The sequence below is a fragment of the Bombus affinis genome, chromosome 17 (assembly GCF_024516045.1).
Source record: "Bombus affinis isolate iyBomAffi1 chromosome 17, iyBomAffi1.2, whole genome shotgun sequence".
Classification (NCBI taxonomy): Eukaryota; Metazoa; Arthropoda; class Insecta; order Hymenoptera; family Apidae; genus Bombus; species Bombus affinis.
The window spans coordinates 3,158,217-3,184,954 of NC_066360.1; the positions used below are offsets into that span (position 1 = coordinate 3,158,217).

General features: G+C 39.9%; 1 protein-coding gene across 1 annotated transcript in view; it reads right to left on the bottom strand.

The window, feature by feature from the left end:
• The window catches only part of LOC126926236 (uncharacterized), a 420,584-nt gene that overhangs the window by 392,015 nt on the left and 1,831 nt on the right, over positions 1-26,738 (bottom strand). The gene's annotated exons all lie outside the window — the stretch shown is intronic.

Sequence of the window (26,738 nt, forward strand, 5' to 3'; positions counted from 1 at the left end):
CAACGAAAGGAATTTTGTAATCTTCTATCCATCGAAAGAAAGACGTTAAGAATCGACAGAAAAGGAAGATGCACCTAAAGGCGAGACAAACGTGAAGATCGACGATGCCATCCACGCGGTGCAAGGACCAAAATATTAAAAAGTAAATATAGGCTTTTCGACGAAAAAGATACCAGTGACCTTGAGATTAAAGAGAACGCATTTGCAGTACAAATTGCCGCTGGAGAGTGTGTATCTTTCTTCTAGCAAGCTTTTTATACGAAGAATGCAGATTCTAAGGATCCTAAAACTACCTGAAAAATTCGCAAAAGGAGCGATAGCCCAAGAAGGATACGTGATAGCAGAGGTGCGCAAGGACCGAAATCCCGGGTGACCTCTGGGTGGAGACCGCTTTCCTGGTCGCACGGTGACGATAGATGCACATGCGGACACGGTGTTTCTGGTTCACGGTCGAGTCACAAAGTGACCGGTTTAACTTTTAAATGGAGTGCAGGGCGAGGCAGTGGCGGACCCGAGGAAGGGATAGGCAACAGAGAACGAAGCTACCAGGCACAGGGAAAACTGTGCAACTCGAACTCGGTGCAAGTAGGCATGGCTTCCTGTTGGTAGCCGATGCGTGACGCCCACACCAGTCATCTAGCTTCTTGCAAACGCGCCGGCGAAACCACCGGTCTCTGGCATTTCTGCTGTCCGCTGACGGGATCATCGAAGGCACGCCGACGCGTCGTGAGATCGGTTCTTCGTCCACGCGTAACGCGTGTGCCGGTCTACGTGCTTTTTCTGTCGATGCTACATCCTCGTGAAAACTTATGGAACCGTTAACGGTGGCGCAGCACTTCCGTACGGTAGGTGCGGTTCAGCAACAGTCGTGCAACCGTTTTACTGTTAGACCAGGCCACCACCTTGTAATTATCAATCGTTCGCGTTTATTTTTCGCGGGCAAAAAACTGTTTCCTCCGATACGCGGCCGGCTACCTCAGTCTGGAATTATTTCGAACCGCGATCCGCCGGTCAGATAATGTTTAATTTTAATTTTTAATTCGAGCACGCCGGGTTCAGCGATGCTGCGCTCTCTCGACTGGAACGCACGCCAGCCCGTGAATCCAAGCAAATTGGAAATATACTTTCGTACGGCGGAAGAGTCGTTCGGAGGACCGGGCTCGAAGATTGCTCGCGAGGAAATGTTGGCCGGTTGCACGCGCTATGGTGCTAGCTTGACGATTCCTTTCGGAGAATGGCACTCACGGTCTTTGTACCGTCTTTTCTCCTGCAATTCTAATTTACACAGGTCTCTGTGAGGAGATTACGTGCCACTAAATTACGCGATCCATTGTCAGATATTTTGTCTTCGTTTGTTGATACTTGAACTTTTCTTCAACAGATTAGGATTACAACAGGTAGAAGACGAGGAGCAATACGAGTAACGTAAGATGCACGTAGGTCTGTGCAGGTTCATATTAATGCGGATTATCAGGATGAATGCAGGTAGCTGTACGTATATCGTTGTTGTACCGGTATTGTAATTTAATTTTCTACTCTTCCCTCGTCTTTCCTCCAGCAATTCTAATTCACAAAGGTCTCTGTGAGGAGATTACGTGCCACTAAATTACTGGATCCATTGTCAGATATTTTGTCTTCGTTTGTTGATACTTGAACTTTTCTTCAACAGATTAGGATTACAACAGGTAGAAGACGAGGAGCAATACGAGTAACGTAAGACGCACGTAGATCTGCGCAGGTTGATATTAATGCGGATTATCAGGATAAATAAATTAGGATAAAAATAAAATCAGGATCGTTATTGTACTGGTATCGTGTATTGTAATTTAATTTTCTACTCCTTCCTCGTCTTTCCTCCGGCAATTCTAATTCACACAGGTCTCTGTGAGGAGATTACATGCCACTATATTACACTATACTACGTGATCGAATATCAGATATTTTCCAACAGATTATAATTACAACAGGGTTGTAGTAGATAACGGGTAATACGAGTAATATAAGACTCATGTAGATCTATACAGCTTGATATTAATGCGCATTATGAGGATAAATGCAGGTGCTTGCATGTATAGTTAATAGAGTTTACCTTAAGTTATAATTATCATTATGCTTTAACGTGCACGTGTTTTTGTTTATGCGCACGTTTTACGATTATTGTTCCAATTTATTTCCTATGTGCAACTGCGCAGAGCTGGAAGGCAGTTCAAAATAGACCCTACACGATACGATTATGATTGTAATTATGCATTATGTTCTTATGATTAGTTTACTAGCATACTTTCTCAACTATGCCTCTTGTATCAGCTATATAGTTGCAAGATAGTAGCTGCACATATTTTACAAGAATGAAACGCTGTATTGCTTGTGTGCTACATTGTTATGCCACTTTGTGCTCGCTTATCTGCTATATTTCTTACACTATACATGTACAACATTACGTAACACGTCGTTGCTCTTCTAGCGGCACATGAGTCAACGGAAGACTCACACTCGTCTGTGCCTTGGCATATCAACGTTGTTTTCGTTCGCTACATATCATCGCCGTTGTTTTTAATCGCTAGCCGCAGTTACATTTGAACCTTTCATAATAACAGTGGTCCATACAAATAGACGAACGTGTTCTCTAGGACAGTTATTATAGCGAGTCAGAAGGTCGAGCAGAGGAGCGTATAGTTGAACGGTATAGTTGAGCGAGCAACGACAATCTCTGCACTTGTACTTGCGATGATTTTAATATAATCGACTGTTATCATTTTATCATTCGTCTCTTTAATAATCCAACCAACACGTTTAATATTCATCTCACTGTTATACAATTTTTAAGGAATTGAATGAGGGCTGCTACGATACGTTTGCAGGATAAGATATTTGCATGAATGAAATACAATTTGCAGAATTTGTTAATTCATTTGGTCCTCTGACTCGATCACTTGCACTTCGTTTACTTTAATATGCATTTTCATTGGAAATTTGATGGATCCTTTGGAAGCAGAAATATTTTATTCGATATGCTAGTTAGTGGCCGGTTAACCGAATTTCTGCGGATTAAATTCACTTATCTAAACGTGAACTCCTATTATTTGAATGAGAAATTGTAGGTAGCAGGCAGAGTCAGTAAACTTTCATTATATGAACTCTAGTTACAACGAACAGCATGACCGAACGAATTATTCTCGAATATATCAAGCCACTGGCGAATAACGAAACGCTACTGATTTGAAACAATTGAATTTTACTTAATTAATTTTCATAGCAAGAGGAAATAGTTCGTAGAAAACTTATGGTTATTGGTTTAGCTATGTTCTTCGCTATAACAGAATTTATATATCGTTATAATATAATAATAATAATAATAAATGACGAAAGTATTCGAACATGTGAATGTTCATATTTAGAGATATACATGCAAGAAAATTTGATGAAAATTAGGAAATTTACATAGAAATTACAAGACATTTATGGCATTCTATACAACCAATTGCACGTTCCAATTGCATATTTAGAAATATTTAAAAGGATACATTGATGGGCCTAATTATACGTTTAAATTATTTATTTAAAAATACAAATACAAATTGGAAAATGTATATTAGAAGCTACAAGACATTTGTCGCGTTCTAAACAACCAATTGCACGTTCCAATTGCATATTTAGAAATATTTAAAAGGATACATTGATGGGCCTAATTATACGTTTAAATTATTTATTTAAAAATACAAATACAAATTGGAAAATGTATATTAGAAGCTACAAGACATTTGTCGCGTTCTAAACAACCAATTGCACGTTCCAATTGCATATTTAGAAATATTTAAAAGGATACATTGATGGGCCTAATTATACGTTTAAATTATTTATTTAAAAATACAAATACAAATTGGAAAATGTATATTAGAAGCTACAAGACATTTGTCGCGTTCTAAACAACCAATTGCACGTTCCAATTGCATATTTAGAAATATTTAAAAGGTTACATTGATGGGCCTAATTATACGTTTAAATTATTTATTTAAAAATACAAATACAAATTGGAAAATGTATATTAGAAGCTACAAGACATTTGTCGCGTTCTAAACAACCAATTGCACGTTCCAATTGCATATTTAGAAATATTTAAAAGGTTACATTGATGGGCCTAATTATACGTTTAAATTATTTATTTAAAAATACAAATACAAATTGGAAAATGTATATTAGAAGCTACAAGACATTTGTCGCGTTCTAAACAACCAATTGCACGTTCCAATTGCATATTTAGAAATATTTAAAAGGTTACATTGATGGGCCTAATTATACGTTTAAATTATTTATTTAAAAATACAAATACAAATTGGAAAATGTATATTAGAAGCTACAAGACATTTGTCGCGTTCTAAACAACCAATTGCACGTTCCAATTGCATATTTAGAAATATTTAAAAGGTTACATTGATGGGCCTAATTATACGTTTAAATTATTTATTTAAAAATACAATACAAATTGGAAAATGTATGTTACAATGACACATTTAAAATGTATAGATGCGGATTGGAAATAAATTGAAAAATGAACGTAAAAAGCACGAGTTGCCTGTTGCAAACGTGCAACGAATGCGAGTCGCAAGATTATTTAAACAATTCAATATACGTTACATTAACAAGCCTCAACGTTTAGAAGCAATTAAGACAAATATTTTAAGGCTCCATACTACTTTTTTATCCAATGTATGATCACAGTAAACGCCTTGTAGGTTTCATAAACATTTGCAAATTGTTTTCAAATTCTATCGCTGTAATCAGGACGCCCGTCACAGAGAATGACATTGAAAAGAAATGAAATTTAAAAAAGCTTCGTATAATACGCATAATAGGAAATGTGTAATAACAATAAATAATACGTATAATAATATCCGATGGTACACGTTGGAACACGTTGGCGAATCACCGAGTGAATTCATGCGAACGTTGCTTCCTATGTTCCGATAAATAAAATCCTAATATCTGCGAATTATCGCGATATTATTCAAATTACAGTGAATAAAAAGTAATGACATTATTAGGAACAGGTTCGAAGCGATGAGTATCGTGTGGAACAGAGAGCCGCGTGTTTTGAAAATTGGCCGGAAGTGGCGGCGCCTCGGCACCTTCCAGCGAAACGCTGAAAAGAGCATAACGCGAGGGCAGAAGCCGTGGGAGAAAAGCAGGATGAAACGAGTGGCCGACCTTGAAACGTATCGTACGAGTTCCGTGTAAATGGACGATCTGTGCCCGGCCGAGCCAAATAAGCGGTTTCGAGGTATCGATTTTAATTTAACATTAACGAGCTCGTTCATTAAACTTTTGATAATGCATTGCTCGATAAATTTCGCCAGGTGAACTCTCGCCCTCGTAACAAATACGCGGGGTCACTATTACGCGCCAGCTATAATTATAAAATACTTTTCGAAACGCGGGAATATTTCCGCTACAACTTTTCCGCGTTAACCTCGAACAACGGAATTAAATTCTCGTTAACCCCGTGGATACAGCTCGATCAATTAATCCCGATTAATAAAAGAATAATAGACGAAAATGAGCGTTTCGTTCGATAAATCTCATTGACTAGAATCGTCGCGAAAAATTAAACGATCGATGAAATAAGCCGCGACAGTGTAAATCACTGCCATTAGAAATTGTCATCAGACGAAAATAAGAAATGTGCTGAATTTAAAAAATAAAAAAAATGGGATTGCCATTGATGAAATTTTAAACGTAGAACAGAGAACTATGGTAAAAAAGGTCGGAGAAGAAACTGTGAATCGCTTCGACTACGAAATAAATGTATTAATTATTTCGTGGATAAGAAATGGAATTTATCCAATGAAATTTTCAACGACAAATAAACCACCGACGAATTAAACGAACGCAGTGCTTCGAAAAAAAGTAACTGGCTCTCGCTTCGATTATGCATTCGATTCCCGTTAATTGCACGCCAGATATTTCTCATGGCGACAAGAAGTAACATTAATGGAAATAAAATTGCACATATAAATGTATAAATAATCTGGCTAATACATAAAGGGAAAAACTTGGCGTCCACCGTGGACTTAGTCGGCTAACGATCAAATCGGTGAACCGTTTTGCACCTCGTATTCACGCGCAATGGCCCGTTCGTGAGACCGACGACACCGGAAGTCGTCGACCATTCGTACGACAAGGTGGAGACTCGTGGAAAGTTAACGAGCGTGCCACGACGTCGCTCCATCTCCTCGCGTAGATTTATCGTGTTCCGATTTACAAGGCAATTCGCGCTCACGCGTGCTGCAATAATAAACATAGCTATTTCGCGAGCAGCGATAGCAACAATAATAGTAGAAACAGCAGCAGCAATAATAACGCTTTGAAATTCACCAGCGATATTATTAACAATTACAATGGTAAAAATAACGATGAACCGATAACTTGTCTGTGACGAGCGTCGTTATTATAATTGCGAAATAAAAATCGCGAATATGAAGAAATTGCAAGTGGCGTTTAACGATCATTTCGTCAAATTTATTCGATTTAGATAATTTCTGTGTAGTTGCGATATTTTAATTCGATGATAAACAGCAGTGAGTACGTTCTTGCAAGATAAATCCATCCAAATCTCACATTTGTCGCTGTGATTTATAAGGAAAAATAAATTGGAAAATTTAGTTCGCATCGATTTTCCACATCGATCTTGTAGTTTGAAGTATGACGGATTATTCTAATTTTAATCGCCGCTTAATCTATCATTAAGTAGCTTAAACTTTCATAACAAGTTGAGCCGAGATTAAATGTAACATCGAATACGATAACACATTTCTAAGTATCAGTTAAGTACTAGTTAAATGCCACATTCTTAAGATTAACCTACAACTTCTGAAAACGTACGCCAGGTCCTTTCTCCTGGCTGTGAAGCCGACAAATAAATAGAGCCACACACACAATAATAGAGCCATACACACACACATATGTATATGTCGTATAATGAACGTTCTCGTGAATTGGCCATCCTTGTTATGTACCATAAACGATATCTTACTGATACAAATGTAATTACTATTAACAAGTAACAGCGGTGATGAGATAATCGAGATGCTGATGACAATGAATTTAGGTTCGAAAACGAATCCACGGCCAACGGGATGACGAACGCGATTTCTGCCACAGCCTAAGTCGACCTCGACCTACCGATCCACGATTCTGCTGTGTCTCAACGTACTTGTCTCCAGCACAAGTAGAACTTACCTGACTGAAGCTCAGTCCAAGTGGAGCTGCCCTTGAATACTCCTCTCCGTACCTCTCTGTACCTCTCGGGTCAATCTTTGTTTTTAAGGAGAGCTATTTAATTACTCCATACCTCTGTTAGGTACACGTCCCTCCCGTGACCGTGGCTAGGTTCAGCGACCCGTTATGTCACTTCGAGCCCAAGCCCACTGTCGTAAATCTTGGGCATTTATGCTCGGATTAAATCACAAACGACTATCCCTCGGTCTTATTATTTAAGTACAGCTATGATAAAAAGTCTGGACTAAAGTATCGGGGACCTTGCCAGACCATTTCAAAGGAAAGGCCCCGACGTCCTTTCATCTCCGAAACTGTAAATCCGCAGAATCCGAAATCTGGCAATTTTTTATCCGCAGAATTACGATGTGACGAAACTGATCTCGTTAGATATTGCTTGAAAATTTCATTCTACAGCGGAAATATCGACCATAAAACTCACTTTAAGCGATCATGTACTTTTTGCTCCATCGCGTGAATAATATAACCTCGTGGAATAGCAGGCCTTTGTTTTTTCAAATCACGCGTGAATATCGTTTTGTAGCGCTAGTTAAACGCTGCAGCGAAAACCACAGGCAATGAAATACGTAAAGCACCAAGGTGTACTCGCGCGTCCAATAAACTGTATGTAAAATTGCTGTACGTGGTGGGTTATTTATTTCGGACGATTATAGGCGTAATTGCACGGTAGTAAATACGAGTAATACTTGTTGAAAAAACAAAGAAGCGGTCGGTGCAAACAGCAGAAAAGAAAGCGATACTCGACCACCACTTGGAGGGGCAACCTTGAAACGCTTCAGAGAAACCGCCGTGGAAAAGTCACGGGAACGTTGCACGGGGTTAACTGGACGAAGAGAAAAGTAATTATTACTATACAATGCGCGAATCTTTGATCGAAGTATTTGGAGATTTAGCATGGCAAGCTTTATGTTCGTATCGTGTGCTTTATGTCAAATATAATACTTTGAAATTTCCTTATGATTGGCTTGATCGATCGATTGATTGGTGAAGTTTGAAAACAACGTAAAATTGTACATGTAGAAATTGCAAGGTATTTATCGCAAATGTATATTTGATTAAAAAATTAGTATACCGAATGAGCAGCTGTCTTGAGCAGCTCGTAACAGATTAATCTTAAGGTTTCTAGGAGCGAGCCTATGTATATCAGGTTTATCCTGAGAGCTGATATTACATTCCATTTCAGGTTCTTCTTTTCAGATTAATCAGCAGTTCTTTTGTACGTGTGATTGATGTAAGTGAGAGTGTTTGTTATTAGAAGCTCCTCCTTCTTTCGCGTTTCTCTTATATCGTTTAGCATGAATTAAATCAATTGAATTAATTACTATTGAAAAAAATAAGTCCCAAGTACAGGGATTTGCACGGGTTCCTCGTGCTTGTGGGAAAGCGGCGACACGCGACCTTCGACAGACGCGTGGTCGTATAAAGAGAACCCAGTTGCAAAGTAACATGGAGCGCCATCATCGTGGCGAAACAAAGCGGCTCCGCGGCACAAAGACTATTTCATCCGTCTGCGAAGAAATGTGAAACACGTGGGTTGTCGGGCCGGGCTAAAGGCAACTGGAAAACGAAAGGGTAAGATAGAGAAAAATCGCGGTCTGTGTATTCATAGACGCGGCTCGAAAGAGACAGTGGCGGAAGAAAAACGGAAGGTGGAAGAGGAAGCGAAACGTGAGAAGCCGAGGAGGAAAGGGAAAGCGAAGGAAATGAAATAATCTGACGGCACAAAGCGGCAGACAAGAAGAATCACTCGAGGTGACTTAACTGTCGAAAAGTTTGAACTTCCAACGAAAACCCTTTAACCAAGCTAAAACGACGGATGTAGAAAAAGAGAAGGCAGAGTAAATTTCAATTTCCACGGCGCAACATCGTGTCTCTTTGTCGATTGTTCGAAAGAGGATTCGGAACAGCGTTATCGCGTTTCGTTTAAAAACAAAGTAAGAGGAGAAAAAAGGAAAGAAGAGGAGAAAGAAAAGCGGATCGGTGTTTCACCTCGACTTTCTCCGCTAATTACAAAATTAAAGGACCAAAGAGACTGCTTGCGCCGGATGAATGAAAGCCCTAATTTACCGGGGAACAGTCGCTTCAAGGTTACAAACGCTTGAAACAGAAACGCGGCGGTAAAAGCTGCGCTGAATGCTCCGTGCATCGTGCAGCGGGATGGGGGAAGCGTAAAAAGCACGGCGACGCCGTCATCGTGGCCGTAAGAAGAGGAAAAACCAGGAGAACAGAGAATTAAAATAGTGGCGCCAAAGAACAAGATACAAAACCCGCGTGGATGAAGGGAACGAAAAGAGAGGAGAGCCAGTGACACGGTACCGGGAAAAGGAACGAAACGATCGTAGCGAAAGGGGTGATACGAGTAAAAGCGGCCACAGCGAGCGACAGAGATGAACAGAGAGGAGCGAAGAGAGAAGAAGAGACAGAAAGATACATTGGAAAGTGAAAAATAAAAGCGTCGTTCAGCCGCCTAATTATTTTAATTTGCATCGGATAATGAACGCTGCAATTAAAAATAATAAAAAAGACCTGCTCACCCCTCGCGTCCCACGTTGCCCGTTCACTGCAGTGTGCAAAGAGAATGTAAACACGGATGAACGAAGGCTGACAACCAGCCAGAAAAGAGAGGGGAAAAGGAAACGGGAGAAAAAGGTGGAACGAAAATCGGGGTGACATCGAGTCTGCCTGGGTCCTGCGTGATAGGGTTAATGAGTCAACGGGTCAATTACACGGCGTCGATTGTAAAGCGCGTTCGAAATACAGCGGAGTCTCGGTTATCCGATTGCCATTTAGTCCAAGTTGCGTATTGTTGTGCTTTGAATTTTATCGTAACTTCAGTTTGCTTCTTTTTTCCTTTTTGCAATTTTTTCACGAAAACTACGAAAGCACGTAAATAGTTGAATATTTGCCGAAGCAGTTACTCAAACTTTCAACGACCATCCATAACGAACTAAACTGAAATAGCCGTAGGATATTACGCGATGCAAATGTTTTCTATGATTTCATCGCGCGATTTACCAACAATGGTACCATTCTCCGTACACGTGCCGGATAAGTGGCAACACGTGGGATAATCGAGGTGGAAGTGCGAAGGCAAAAAAGGAAGATAAAAGAAAGAAAAAGGTCGAACGTATTGAAATTGTTCTTTGGTCATCGGCGATCGAACGGCTCACTTCTCCGATGTTCTCGTTACCTCGAAGCGCAATCTCGTAGAAAGGATTTCTTTCCTTAATTTCAATATGAGCTTCCTTCCGCCAGCTACGGCACGATAATGGGCGAAACGAAAGAAACGTTAATTCCATTGGCCTAATCCGATGTTATCGATGAGAATAAAAAGCCCGCCGAGTGACTTTGCCGCGGTAGAATTTGCTCGGCGAGCACCGCGCTTCTTCTCTTTCTCGCGTGCCCCGTTACCAACCGACCAGATCCTCGAATAATTGTGATTCTAAAATGTAGTCAGTCTTTGGCGAGTATCTTCAGAAAATGCACGCCTTCTCATACTCTATTAAGAATATTATTTCCTTCCGTGGAATCGTTCTTCCGCCACCACTGCCCGAGGACGCGAAAGACCAGAGTGGAAGAAGCATCCCCCGGTTCAACTTCTATCCAACCACGCGCATCTCTGTCTTGCTCCCTGCGGCACCGTTTCCATCCTTCCTCCACCCTCTTTCTTCTCGTTTCACCTGTTTTTCCTCGCCTTGGCCGATCTCTGTCGCGCTCACGACCGGCGCAAGCCAGCCTCGATCTTTTCCTCTTCTGCCTCTGTCTCGTGTTCTTTGCCACCCCCGTTCGCTCGTTCTGTCTCTCTCTCTCTTTCTTCGTTTTTCTCTCCGTCTGTTTCCCTTTGGCTCGCCCTAGCCGCCCTCGTGCGCCCGGTGCACACGCGGAAGGGGAAATTTTCTCTCCTCGAGTTTTCTCCTCTGCTCGCTAAGCTCCGCTGATATTACCCGACGAGGAAATTTCGCGATATTCCTTGGCGAGAGATTTATAGAAAAATTAATTATGCAACTTGGAATCCTCTTGCCTCGGACGGCCGGTTTGCACGCGAGCCGAGAAGAGAAGGCGAAAGCGAAGCAGCCGGTAGACGCGGCACGCGTGCACGCTTCGAATCGCCGATCCTCTCGCGTTTCTATCGATTTTCCTACGTTTCAGTCGTTGACCGCCTGAGTAGCAGGCAACGCGACAAAACGCTTCCGCGTCACGAATCCTTTTTTCGAGGCCGTCGTATCGATCTCTTGGAAAAATAAAAACGCGCTGTCTAATGCTTAGTCTTACGTGTATTAACCCCGTTGATGATGGATAGTCTCGGCGAAAAGAGGAGAATGAAAAGCCGAATGAAAGTCCAAAGCAGAGCGCGTCACTCGGATTTCTCACGTGTTTATTCGTTCAAGTGCGATCGGCGTTTCTCGTGTTTTACATGTCTTTAATGAAAATATAAATTCATGAGAATAAGCGCCAGTTGATATATTAATCGTTGGTAGGGTAAGATCAAGATCGTGGGAGAATTAATTTAGGCGAAGCTAATGAATTTAGGGCCAAGGTAGAGATAAGCTTTGCGTAATAATGTTTATAGAGCAGCTGATATTATGTATGTATAGGTCGTATATGTGTGTTTGGGTTACAATCTTATTAAATAAAATAAAACGTGTATACGCATATGGATTTTATTATATTTATATTTTGTAATACTGTACGATGTGCGGTATTTGTATAATTCCATAGGCAATCAAAATTATTATAAATTTATATTTCCATATATTTTCATAAGTTTTTATTCGAAAATAGCGTTCGATATTTTCCGCTACTTGCACGTTCATGAAGATTAATATCCTTCGATGATTTAGGTATCAGGCAGCCAACACGTCACGGTTTTCCTAATTGTTCGCGTAGAATTTCACGAAAAATTTGCGTGGCATTTTTACAAGGCAAGCAGATATTAACAAAAGGATGAGGAAAGGGGGGGAGGGAATAATCGCGGGATCTATAACTGGCACGATCACGACATATTGACGCAACTATAAATTCCCTCGATTCTAAACACATCGAGCATCGTGTATTTATCTCGAACGTGTTCAAAGATCTGTTAAAACAATCAATGTCCGATTCTCATTCCTAGAACGAAAGAAGGCGGAGATCTCGCTAGAGACGGGCGAATTACGCGTTGAGAACATTTAATGGAAGGTAAAAGGTGGCATAAAAGCCTGACGTAAATAATCAACAACGAAGATGCGCGAATTACGCACATTGTTTTATACGGCCGTGCACTTTCGCTGTGGACAATGATTTTCTTCGAATTGCATCTTTCAGATTAATCGGGATGCACCGAAGGAGCCTGGTGCTTGTGTCATTGTTATTTCCAGATTATTTCAATCTTGACGTTTTCATAAATTTACAATTATTGGAAATATATCAGGCGTTTGTTCTCGCCTAAATCGTACAGGCATTGCAGGGAAACAATCAATTTATTACAAAGCTAGCAGAGACGGCAGGAATCTTCCAACAAGCAGACGAATCGATTAAATTGCAGGGATAAAAGCTGCGAATTACAAAAGCTGCGGTACTTTACTTGGCCGTTTATGTGTCGATTTTTATATCGTTCTAGGAACAGAGCATAAAATTATTACGGACACCGTGTAGAAAGCTTTCTAGAGGCTGACGCTCCGATTGTATTGGCAAAATCGGGACGTCAGGAGAGACAGGATCCATTGAAAAGGAGTAAGCGAGTTTTGGAGTTATTTCAGTAGGTAGAAACCCTTCTGGAAACGCACGAGGCACGCCGACTCCGCCAAACTGAAACCTACAAGTGGCACGAAAACTCGCGATTAATAACAATTTATATGGCAAATTCTGCGCTGTCGTACGAACTGTCGCTGTACACCTATCAGAGAAATACACGCCTTTCTAGAAGCAGCGTGCCAAGCACCTCGATTCTACCGATAAAACCTGAAACTCGTGCAGAGAAACACGTGATCAATAATTTACATAGCAGATAGTTCATTCATATGGCAGATTGCGCGATATTCTGCGTACGGTGTAGAAACGAGACACGTGAGTAGGCTGCTGTCAAGTCCTAAGGGAACGTTGCCGAAGAGGAGACACGGCAAATGGCAGATTGGCGAAGACTCTGCCCGGTAATGAGACGAACGAGCACGCGGGTCGCGGGAATTTCAAGAAAGATACAGGACAAACCTCGACAATGCGGAAAATTACAAGGAGCCGTTGCACGCGGATAACAATGCCGCCGGTGGAACCCTAAATGCCCGGGTCCTTTTCCGCTGACGAGGTTGCCTAGTTATTGCCCCGGAGAAGATGCGCCCGATGCATAGATTACGCGCGGCATGCGACGCGCTCGTACGTGATGCGCCGCAATTTCGGGCAAACGGGTTTATTCTAATACGACGTCGTTCAGACACGCCAGACGAAATTAGTCCAACGTTCGTAAACGCCGAGCCCCCGAGAGAATTTACAAGAGTTACAAGACTCGCTCTCCTTCCGGATAATAAGGAACTTTATCCTCTCGCAGACTTTCATTGCGCACGCCCTTCGCTTGCCACGTTTGCGCGAGAACGTATCTCGGTTGACACGTGGAACGGTAGACAGGTTCCTCGTCCTTTCTTTTTCATTTATTTTTCTTTTCTCTTCTCGGTGATTCCCTTGGCCAAGAGTTTCAGTTTTATAGGCTCGGTAGGCTTTCTTGAAGGTTGAAGGAAGGCACGTTAGCTCGAATCAATTTTCAAGGGATTTTTACGAGTTTGTTCGCGTTGACGGATTGCGAATTTAGTCTCGCGGTTGTTCTACGAAAGAGGATTGCGGATTTCACTTGCAGGCTAATGAAAAATTGGTCGAATGTGCTCCCATTTGAGTTTTTCGAATTTTTCTGAAACGTTCCACGATAATCTTACTTTTAGATCCTGATCGACCGAAGAAGTTGGTAGATCTTTCTTCTCCTCCATTATTTTCTCTTCCGCTCGATGCTCCCCCGTTTTCCCGCCCTCTTTGCGCTCTGTCTCTTCTAAAATTTCCATAAAGTGATTTTTCCACTCTTCTTCGCCTATTTCTTCTTCTATATTTATTTATGTGTTTCCACGCTTTTTGTTTTGTTTTGATCTTCTCGATTTTCTTCATTTCTTCTTCTTCGTGTCTTTCCTTTCTTTGCCCGCACCACTGTTTCAATGCCTTCTCCACTGCATTTTCCTTTCACAAACCCTTTTCCTCTCTTCCCACTCCTTGTCGTACCACACTTTCTCTCCCACGCTCCGTTTCCCTATCTTCACTTTCTTCTTTGGCATTGCCTCGTTTATCTTCTTCTTCATTTCTGTCCACATGATTTCCTCCACTGTTCTTCCATCACAGGTCCAGTCTTTCCATTCCTCCAAGTATTTTTCCACACTTTCGTTTGTCCATTCCCTTTTCTCCTTCCCTTCTTCTTTCTTTTCCTCGTGATTCTGATTCTAAGATCCATGGTCTATCCTATTCTATCTCTAAGGCACGTGGTCCGACTCTGTTCTTTTTCCCACTTTCATGTCAATTATTTCTCCTGATCGACCGAAGTAAATCGATCAGAAATTACCTTCCAATCTATCCGACCTTTCGAAACATTCGCGTAATTTGGATTCGGAAACATCCTACCACTTCTGATTACTCCTTTTCTCTTATATCTCAGCCATCGAATTCCATTTATATTCGTCAATGGCAAGGAAATGATTTATCGAGCGGTTTATATACGATCATATAGCAGCATGACGCGAGCAACTTTTTCCTATCGTTCAATTAATTACTCGATAAATATCCATTGCTTCGGACGTTGGACCAACAGCCTGAGCAATTATTGCGAGCTATATATGGAATTAAAGACGTCGTAATCGTTAGTAAGAAATGTTTCGTATCAATAAACTCATCGGATCACGCTGTTCCGTTAACATCATCTCGCCGGCCGAAATTAGCATCTGCACTCTGAAGGCTACTTCACACGCCGAACCGGCTAATACGCGATGACGTTTTACGCTGTTTAATGACTGTATTACGCTGTAACGTTAGCTCAAGGGATAGAGAGAAAGTTCTCTCCTTTTTCTCTTTTTACATTTAATTCTTTACATTCTCAATTTGTCCAATTTGGACATTTGGAGGAATTATAGAGAGAAAGTGACACGGATATGGCAGAAGCTAACGTTTCGCCACAAATTAGCGTCGTAAACGCGCGCCTTGATATTTCATTTGCAACAATGTCGCGTGAAATAAACGCTTGTTCGTATTTGCGTAATGCAGAGCCGAAGCCCGGTGGCTTGTCAAACAGCGAAATAATTCGTGAAGATAAAGGAAGCATCGGGTCCAAGGTAGTTGACTCTAAGCGACTGATAAGACGATAAAACAAACAAATTTCCTAACACCAGCCGGTCCAACTACCGATGAGCTTATCGAGCAACGAAGTAACGTGTGAAAGTTGGATAAAGAAACAGCTTATGTGATTTTCAATTGAAACGATTAATAGGACGATAAAAAAGCAGATCCCCGTCGTTCGTACTTGCGTAGTTTCGCAATTCCGGCCTCGAAATAGTAACGAGTTTATCAAGCGGCGAAATAATGTGAGAAAGTTACGTAAACGAAGAAAACTGCTATGTCCAAGAGATTGTCGATTCTAACGACGAGTCGAGTCTGGCCAATTAATAGGATGAAAAAACGCGAACAAGTTTGTGCAGTTTGTACCGTTCGTATTTCCGTAATCCCGTGCTGCGACTGTTAACGACTGAAATAATATAGGAAGCTTATGCGAATAAAGAAATTACTATACGCAGCATATGGTCAATTTTAATACGATGACACATGGTGAAGAAATTCGTGCCTTTACCCATTTGCATGCAAACGCGGATTATTATTTCATTGCTTTTTGTTTCAGTCGCTAAGTATTCTTCAGACGCGAGAGATCACGTTTGTCAGCATCTCGCCTATATCAATTTACTGTGTTGATCATGTTAAAGAATTATTTATTTATTGTTATTTATCGTTGCTTAGTCCGTGGCTTTCGGCTTTGGACGAACTTTCGGTTTTAATGTCCATTTCTTCTCTTATGTATCTACCTGCCCTCTTTTCCACTCTATTCTATTTTCTAAAAATTAAAACTAGGAACTACTAATTAATCACTAATGACTAAAAACTATTGCAACTTTGGGCTTTAGTCTCCTTGCTGTGCATCCTTTGGTCTTCTCTTCTTTGTTATTGCTTTCAGTTCTGTTAAACCTCCTCCTGTCTCGTTTAGCACTTTCCATATGTCCTCTGGTCCTGCCGTTATTTCACATTCTTCTATTACGTGTCTCAGGTCTTCTTCGTTCCTTGTGCACAGTCTGCGTCCTTCTTCCTCCTCCTTCCAGTATTCCCTCGCTTTGGTCTCGTTTCCACGTCTGAATCTTGCCAGTATTCTTCTGTCCTTCCACTTCATCCTCCCTCCTAAGTACTTTGGTCACTTTTCTATGAGAAATAATATCGTTCAATTTCTTATTTTCCTTTTTCCCTCTGTCATAAGGAATGTAAGACGCGATGTTTGAAAGATAACATTGTCTACCGATCGTTTCGAACAGCAAATTTTCGATAGACTCCATGAATGCAAATGGGTCGAACAATCTAACAGCAAAGTGGAAGAACATGATAATTGAATCGTTTGGAGGAAAAATTAAGAGCGACGAAAAGCGCGGGAAAACGCAAGCATCCGGAAACTTGGTGGGAGAAAAAAAAAAATTGAGTAACACAGATTAAAGGCGGAGACTGGATTCTCGTTGTAGTCGTACCACGTCGACGGTGCTTAAAAAGCGCCCCCTCGGCGCCGCGCGAGAATACAAACGCGACAAAAAACTCCCCCTCGAGAAGCTCCTCGGGATTCCCAACAGTCGCCCTAAAACCGACCACCCTAAAAGGGCATCCCTTCGCCCTTCCAACTTCCTGCCTGGCCGCCACTGCTGCTTTACCGACGTAGGGGACCCGATCGAGCAAACTTTTCCGTAGAACAGGCTACGTTCGTCCGATGTCACGTGATCCTGGAGGTCGAAGGGTAGAACCGGCTTCTTGCAAAAATTACGCTACCCTTTTCCTTCTTCGGCTCGTTCTTCTTTATTTAGTTGCGAGCTAGTAGCGAGTTAGCTTCGGCGTCTTTACAGTCTTTCGAAATTAATTCGAAGGAAGAATATCGTTATCTTTGGTTATTCGCGATGAGAAAAGTTGTAGGAGTACGGCGGAGAGTTAGATGGGAAGGGTGGACGATATTATTGGCAGAAAATTGAGGAGTTAAAGTGGCCTCTATGAAAATTTAAAGGTTTCTTCCTTTTTCTTCTTTTTGCTTTCTTTTCGCGAGATCCCGCGGTCTCGTCGCCTTACATCAACCGCTCGTTGTTCCTTAATTAAATTGACTTTTTGACTACGATGCAATTACCGCGTCGTGAATAAAGCCGGAAAGAAAATTCTCTGACCCAGAAAGCGTTGCTGAAAAATTGCCGCGGTTAAGCATGACGAAGAACCGCGATTTCTTTTCTTTTCTGTAATCTTTCCTTTTTTCCCGCCCTCCTCCTCTTTTCCGCTTCTTTTTTTCTTCGCCCTGTTTTCGCAGATTAAAAGTAAATTTCGGATTTACGCGTGCCCACCGGCATCCGGAAACCGCTTCATCCGAATATTACGGTCGGATTAATGAGAATTTACGATAACAAATCTGACTGTAAAAATCGATCGCGATTCCAGCTATCGTACCGGTTCCACTCGAAATGGAGAGTGAAATGCCCGCTTTGAATTACTTCCATTGGCTGTTTGATAAACGCTGGCGACCTCAGCTTCAGAAAATAAGAGAAAAGAAACTACGGCTGAGTGTTACGTAAGTGAAAACTCGGTCGTGAGTATGTAATTCACGCTAAATTCTAAGTTTCTTCTCTCTTTTTTTTCCAAACATGTACGCTGGATATTAACATTCCTTTTTAAGCAGCAACACGCCGTGTTACGATCGATAAAGTATTTTCGGCACACGCGTATATCTGGGATTGGACCGGCCGCATTTCGTATTCATTGCGTGGAATGAGCATTAATGGGGAAAAAATAATAATTCATCAAAAGTGCGGACAGGTTTTCGTGCTAACGACCTCCAGTCACGAATCGAGCATTCCTGCGTAATGAATCAAGATGGTGACACAAAGTGGTGGCACCCTACTGACCCTAATGCGTACGATCGCGTTAAAAAGAATAAAACGCCGGAGAGAAGCAGACAAAGAGCTGTATAACAATTGGCAAATTTTCTACTGCTCTTCGATATTTCTATATAAAATACAAAAATATAGATACACAGAGAAGATTGCTCAGTGTCGTGAAAAGTGCGATAACTGACTAACAGGAAAATAATTAGCTGATAGGAATTGGTGCAGAATAACACAGTAAGATGAGATCGTGCAGTTTTCGATACGAAGCAGATAAGAAGGTTATTTACAAGAGATATTTGTTGGAGTTCTAGGAAAATAGCGAATTAGCAATTATGTACACGTGTTAATTCACACGATTTTCTGATCTACATCCCATTAAAGTTATCCGGGCTGAATTAAACAGGAAGCTAACGGCAGATCGATTAATTATTATTATTCATTTCTCTAAGATTTCCATACTAGTTCATTCGTTAATTCATCTTGCTCGTTACATCGTTCGATTTCGAGCTGCAGCTGTATCATAGAATATGATAGTTGCCAACTGTCGTGTCGTTGCCAACGCGAGGATGATACCCCGCTGGGGGTAGTCACCAACATGTTAATATAACTGTTAAAAAATTCTACCAAATGTCCAAATTGGACAAATTGTGAATTTCAATAAATAAATATAAAAAGAAAAAAACTGTCGTGTCGATGTTCCAAGGTGTTTCTTCTAAAAAGCCATAAGCATATTATCCTTCCATTTGTCACGAACGAACGTGTTCGATTGTTTTCTTTTTTTTCTTTTTCTAGCTTCTTAAGGCACAGATACCGATTACGTAAAAAACAGGTAATCGCTACGTAATACGATGACACGTGCGATTTTTTCGCCAGGAGCCGCGTCCTACTTCTCGGTTGGCGCGAGAACGTTTGCACAATGATAAGCAAGTCCATTTCTGTATCATCGCTAAGTGTCCTAACTTTCCGATCATACGATAGACGATAGGCCATCGTTTAACACTGCACATTAGTTTACACCAGTGAATATTCCTTGGCTGTCTGAACGATGAAACGAAACAACTGTTACATAATATCTACGTCATGTAACACCTACCCTCTTCATATTTGAAGACTACTGCCGTGAAATCGCGTTGTTATTTTAAATATTGCATCGCTGGCTACACACGCAACCGCTAGAATGCGGAGTTTTCTGCGTTTGCAGGAGACTCGCAAGCGAAAAATTCTGCTAAACGCGTGTATGAAATGTCCAGAACATAGTGTTTTCTACGATACGATACTTTGATATAGTGATTTTATATAATAGTTCAAGGATAGGACAATTTTCTACCAAGGTCCTGTTTCTTTAATTATATTCCCAAACGCGTGAATTCGCAGAAAAATGTCTGATTATTATATTTAGAGTGTTGGATGCAGTATATTCTGTACAAAATTTGAGAAATATTGGCCAACTGTTTGGTTGCATAGGACATTTTCGAAATTAGTTAGGCGAATGAAACCGATACGTGAAATTAAAAAATTGCTAGGAAATTATATTCCAAAACGCGTGAATTCGCAGAAAAATGTCTGATTATTATATTTAGGGTGTTGGATGCAGTATATTCTGTACAAAATTTGAGAAATATTGGCCAACTGTTTGGTTGCATAGGACATTTTCGAAATTAGTTAGGCGAATGAAACCGATACGTGAAATTAAAAAATTGTTGGGAAATTAGTTTCAGGTGAATTGTTTGGTTACATAAAGTTACATTTGGTTTTTAATGTTGGTGTATTTACATGTATTAATTTACGCGTATGTGGAACGTGTACGTGTGTTTAATACATCTCTTACGAAATTAGAAATTCTCTGTTAAATAATCGTCAGTTACTTGAAGCAGGTTAATAAATCATTTTGCTTCTTGCACAATTCGCGTGCTTTTATTTTGAAGAAATACTTGTATTTATATCATTCGTATAAATTAACCAAAATGTGCTGTTCAAGACCGAAGCTGGAGTATTTGAACAACAGAAACATTTGTCTTATTATTATACTAAGCTGCGTCACCGTAAATCAGGCACAGATTAAATCATGATTCTACGACCTTCTACTATTTCAAAATATATTTAATATTACACATGTTAGCTGCATTATATGTATTCAAAGCCACAACCTTGTAATGAAACATCGATGTAAGACAACAACGAAGGATTGGCTACTGAACGAGAAATAAAAATGATTTACAATGTCGCGCGTTAACGAGGGAACAAATAACCAAGAGATTGGAACTAGTCGGATAAATTAGTCGCGTAAATAGAACAACGACAAATAAAGAATAATTTACAATAGAGCTGATTATTAATGAACATGAAACATAATGACGAAGAGATTAGAACCAGTCACATAAATATAAGGAGCGAAGAATCGGCCACAAAACAGGAAATAAAAAATAATTTACTATTCACGTTAATGAACGCATAAAACGAATAAAGAAGAGATAAGAGGTAGCCGCATATAAACATAACAGCGATGAACTGGATAGAAAACAAGGAATAAAAAATGATTTACGACAGCGCTCATTAATGTAGAAACAAATGACGAAGAGATTAGAAATACGTTAGTCACATAAATTTCTCTGTCCGTTCCAATCGCTTCGCTACATTCTTTCCACCAGCATTTCCAAGACGGACGACCGAGGAAGAAAAATCGGACGAGGAGGCTTAAATATATTCAGCTACGTGTACACGTGAAACGTCTTTTGAGTCGAAGCTTAGGGTCGACCACACCGGATACGGGGACACAAAGTTTCGACTCTACCAATTCCACAGGCTAAAGGAATTTCGAAGGCCCTTTCGGGATAATGGGCCATGGGACCGAGGGTTCAGACCTGTTTGAACCCGGCTCTCTGAACTTAGGCTACAAATACCAATGGGCGCCAATATTTCGAAGTAAACTCGACCCTTACACTTCAGGTAGGTCGCACAACGTTTCGACCAAGCATAGGCCCGTTCAACCACGAAATCGTAGACTTCACTGATCAACGACCAAACTTTCCAAGAACTACGATTGTAAGGCTATAAAATGTTTGGAAGCGAAGGAAAAATATCTACTTTATTACCAATACATATTTTTATTACTAGTACAATGGATATTTGTTCCTGCTAGAACGAATAATATTTAATTGACCAGAAGCACTTGAAGAAAGAATATCTACTTTGTCATCGATCATTATTTTACCATTAAATCGATTAATAGTTTTTTCTGTCGGAATAAATAATTTTTAATTAGCCAAACAGGTGAGGATGCTTGAACTTAAAGGAAAAGCACTTTATTATTAATCTGATGAATAGTTATTTCTATCAGAATGAATGATTTTTAATTAGCCAAAAAGGTGAAGATACTTGAACTTGAAGGAAGAGCACTTTGTTATTAATGTGATGAATATTTATTTTTGTTAAAATGAATAGTTTTTTATTGACCAAAAAGGTGAAGATACTTGAATTGAAGGAAGAACACTTTGTTATTAATCTGATGAATATTTCTTCCTGTTAAAATGAACAGTTTTTAATTGTCTGAAAAACTTGAGAAGTTTGAACCTGAAGAAAGAATATCTGCCTTGCCTTTGTCAATAATCTATTTTGTTATTGATCCAATGAATATTTCCTTGCCAGAATGAATATTGTTTATTGATCAGGAAGCTAAAAATGTTGGAATTTGAAGAAATTATATCTAATTTGTCATTGATACCTATTTTATCATTAATCCGATGGATATTTGTTTTTGTTAAAATAATTTTTAATTGACCAAAAAGGTGAAGATGCTTGATCTTGAAGGAAAAGCACTCTGTTATTAATCTGATGAATATTTCTTCCTGTTAAAATGAACAGTTTTTAATTGTCTGAAAAACTTGAGAAGTTTGTACCTGAAGAAAGAAGATCTGGCTTGCCTTTGTCAATAATCTATTTTGTTATTGATCCAATGAATATTACCTTGCCAGAATGAATATTGTTTATTGATCAGGAAGCTGAAAATGTTGGAATTTGAAGAAATGATATCTAGTTTGTCATTGATACCTGTTTTAGAAGAACATTTTGTTATTAATCTGATGAATATTTGTTTTTGTTAAAATGAATAGTTTTTAATTGGCCAAAAGGTGAGGATACTTGAACTTGAAGGAAAAGCACTTTGTTATTAATCTGATGAATAGTTATTTCTATCAGAATGAATGATTTTTAATTAGCCAAAAAGGTGAAGATATTTGAACTTGAAGGAAGAACACTTTACTATTAATCCACTGAACATTTGTTTCTACTAGAACGAGTAATTTTTAATTCGTCAAAGAGTCGAAGATTGGTCTCTAATACTAAGAAACGCTTATTCTTGCAAAGCCGCCAGCGATAAAAATTATCTGTCGAAGAAGAAATCCTGTTCGCGCCGAAGATGAAAGAATTAAAAATAAACTACAAAGAAGAGACGTATACGATAAAAAGTATTCATAAAAGGTATTTTTTAACAGAAAAAATTGAAAAAGAAATGACAAATGTCAGTTTCTTTCACCTGTGATATATCCACGATCGTTATCTTCTTTGTTATAATATTCAAGGCTAATGTTTCTAAAAATGTATCATCGTTTCCGAATAAGAGAAAAAATATGGTGTACTTGAAATCGATTTTCGCTATTCCAAAGGAGAAATCAAAGTTCGCCTGCGGAGAAGAGGTCGTTTCCTTTTAAAGGGTCATGAGGTCACATTAAAGTCGACCTCGTGTTACGCACACCCTTTTCGTCCTATCTACGCACATGTGGCTTAAAAATGCGGACGAGTCGGAATAAGGTCGACTTCAGCAAACAAGTGCAACCTCGGTGACAATAGAATCCTTTAAGACCGCGGTTAAGCCACCTTGCACCTACAAAACGAGGTACAAAGGCTTCCGTAACTAGCTAAAAAGCCAGACGCCTTTTCTTTCAAGTACAATGCTTTGACCCCGTACGTTGCTCGGTTCACCGACAGAGCCAGTCGATTCACCAGCACAACCATCGCACGCACAACCATCGTGTTGGTGTTGTATTCGATAACTGTATGGATTATCGACATGTATATTAGCGAGCCAGTGTTAGGAGATTGTTTTAATCAACTGGTTGATCCAACGTGTCATCGTTGTTTTCACCCAACATTTAGCGACTGTACATTTTAGTGTACTTTGTGTTAAAGTTTAGCATAACGTGGAGACTTGTTATTTGTTGCAATGAAATTGTAATCAAGTTTGTACTAATATCGTTAGAAACATAGACTGTCTTGTTCTTTCGTTTCTATAAATTTTGATATATTACAAAGGACATGGCAATTCTGCTGTTGCTGCGTTTTTATAAATTTATAAAACTGCTTACGCAATTGTGAAACATCTTTTAGCGTATTACAAAGTTAAGTCGCCAGATATATGAAATATTCGTCAGAGTGCAGCTCTGTAATATTTATGATAAAAGTTTTATTTGCCTGCAATGTTTCCCTTTTAACAGAAATAAGGATCGAAATATGACATCCCTTCGTGGGTGGAACATGCAACATTAACAACAGAAAGTTCTACATCTCTCCCCGTAGTAACATTCATACGCAGGTTTCGTAAAAGCTGAATGAAATTCCATTATACGCTTCGGGCTAATCTTCAATTACTCGCCATCCTTTTCGCTACTTAAATAATTTATCAAAAGGCAAGCTATAGAATATGTCTTTTGAAAAATGTATAAAATACAGGAAATTTATAAAAACCAGATCTCTCGGATTTGTCCTACGGCGACCAAGTTCAAAGCTTTGTGATTTCGCTGCTAAGAATACAATTATTTAAATTAATCAAACCGTTAACTCTTCGGTCGATGAAATCCTGTTTAGAAAGTAGGAAATATTTTTTTTTTTACTCGAATCGCGGGTATTTCGTAAATCGTAACTCGACACTTTCTAATTAATAAACAAAGAAACACGAAGATATCCCAAATGAACGTTCGCTACGGCTATATTTTATACAACTTGATGCAAACACGACCGAAGAAATAGCAGCTGAAGGAAGATTTTTCTAACGCTATACTTTGGATATCGTGGGTATTTTCGTCTGCGAATTCCTTGCTGTTGTATCTTTGAATTTCCCACGGATATATAAACAGCCGCGGCCTAATGATTTTTAAAAGAAATTCAAAATATATAAACAACGTTAATTTGATCTTGTCGTATAAGCAGGTCAAGAGGCGTAGCGTTATTTGCACTGCGTGACAGCATTAAAAATGCAAAAAGATGGACTTGGCCTCGCGACGTCCAGTCGACGAGAGGAAATTATCATGAACGTTGCGTCAATGCCGGATCAAAGTTCGAATTTCCACGATCGAATAACTGATCGAACTGTCTTCGATTCATTCGCGTAAACTCCGCAGGCAAATACAGGCGCATTAGCAATTAACGTCGCGATATAACGCCAGCGCAACACATAAGCCTTCGGGTTAATTAGGTGAATATCGAATTCAGCTGCATACGCGTCTGTCGAAATTCCTCTTACATAAACCGCAACTCTAGGTTTTCGTCGGGACAGAAATTTCGTCACCGGAAGCCCGAGCTAAACTGCTGTATGGCGCAAACAGCGCTAAGATTTAATTCGCCGAAAGCGTGGAGGTGCGGGTCATTAACGTAATCGTAAAATCATCCGCGGATGCCCGCTTAATCTTTCCAGTTGTAAAATCCTCACGTTCCTCGTCATCGATGTAACGCCGTAGAACAACCGGCAGAGACATCGTAGAACATCATCGTGAACCGTCGACGTCCCGTGGCAGAACCACGAGGACGAGAATTCTCTGCCTCGTCGCATCGTCCGAGTGCATCGGAACGTACACTTAAAAATAGAACGCGCGGTCTTGATTCAATTTCACAAGCCCGAATTACATCTGCCCGGATAAATTTGCGGTCGATCCGTTCTCGAAATCAATTAATAACGATGCCACCAAGTCATCCTGCGAAATATATCGGCGCAAAATCGTGATTAGCTTCGGTTAATAATCCACGGCCATTATGTATTTAATCCTGTGCTCGAGATAGTTCAAAGAATTATTAACCCGCGTATGGGTGTCGCTTGATAAATTATCCAGCATTTTACAGCGTAACGTAATAAATAAAACAAAGTATTTAACTGGTAAATAGGAACGGCGAGTATATTCGTCATTTGCCGTATCGATCTGTTTTCAACGTAATAATTTCTTCATTCGAGCATTCATAATATTTTTAGGTATTTCTGTTAACGATAAATCACGCCATGGTTAAATATGGAGAGAGTAAATTGACTTAAGTGAAATTGATTTATCTTTGTTACCTTTTTGTTTCGCGATTATCGAAGTTTCTAATTAAGGAATAATCCGGTTAATAGGTTAAGAGAAGAAAAATATTCCCTTTCGCGAAATTTCCGATTAACTTAAAGATTTTGATATTTGAACATATTTAGGAAAAAACGGGAGAGAAAGCGCGATAAAGTGAACGCTTGTGTTTGCAAAAATGGCCAATTTTCACCTTCCGCTTCAACCTGCAATCGAAATCCAATGACGAATTTCGATAACGTTCAAACAGCACTATAATTCCGTGAGAGTAAAAGAGAATCCATTTCGTATAATTTTACATGTAAACTGTAATATACTATAATATTGCCTTTCGTATATAAAATATATATAAATACGTTTTTCATATTCCATTATCGTGCACATATATCGTTTGTATAGAGCGGCATAAAGGTAACAAAATATTTTCTATTCGAATGTTATAACGTTAATTAATTAAAATGTTACTATACTATATTTTTAAGAACCTATGATATTTGCCGAGAAAATTATTTCCGTTTCACGAAGCCGGTTGCCTGCGAAAATGCGCGCCGGTATTTATACGGCGACCCGAGTTTACCAGGCAACGTACAACACCTCAGACGAATGGAGAGGAGAAATGCGCGCGGCTGCAGCGAAAAACACTGCAAGGACGCACGCCGGATGCTCATCCGTACATGCTGGCCGACATTCAACAAGTGACTGACACTGATGTCGCGCGAACGATATCCTACATCCTCTACCCTACGAACCGACAGGGTTGCATCGACAGGAACGCGCAGCGGGGTCGATCGTTTTTCCCGAAAGGTCAAGAACGAATGAAAAAAAAAGTTGTGTTCTTTCGCTATTTCTACGCGCCGGCCCGCCAAACGAACGGAATAACGAGCGCACTAAAATACTTGAAATAGCCGGCGTTGAACCGCATAGTCGCGTAACCTCAATATCAGCAACAGTAAAACAACTTTTA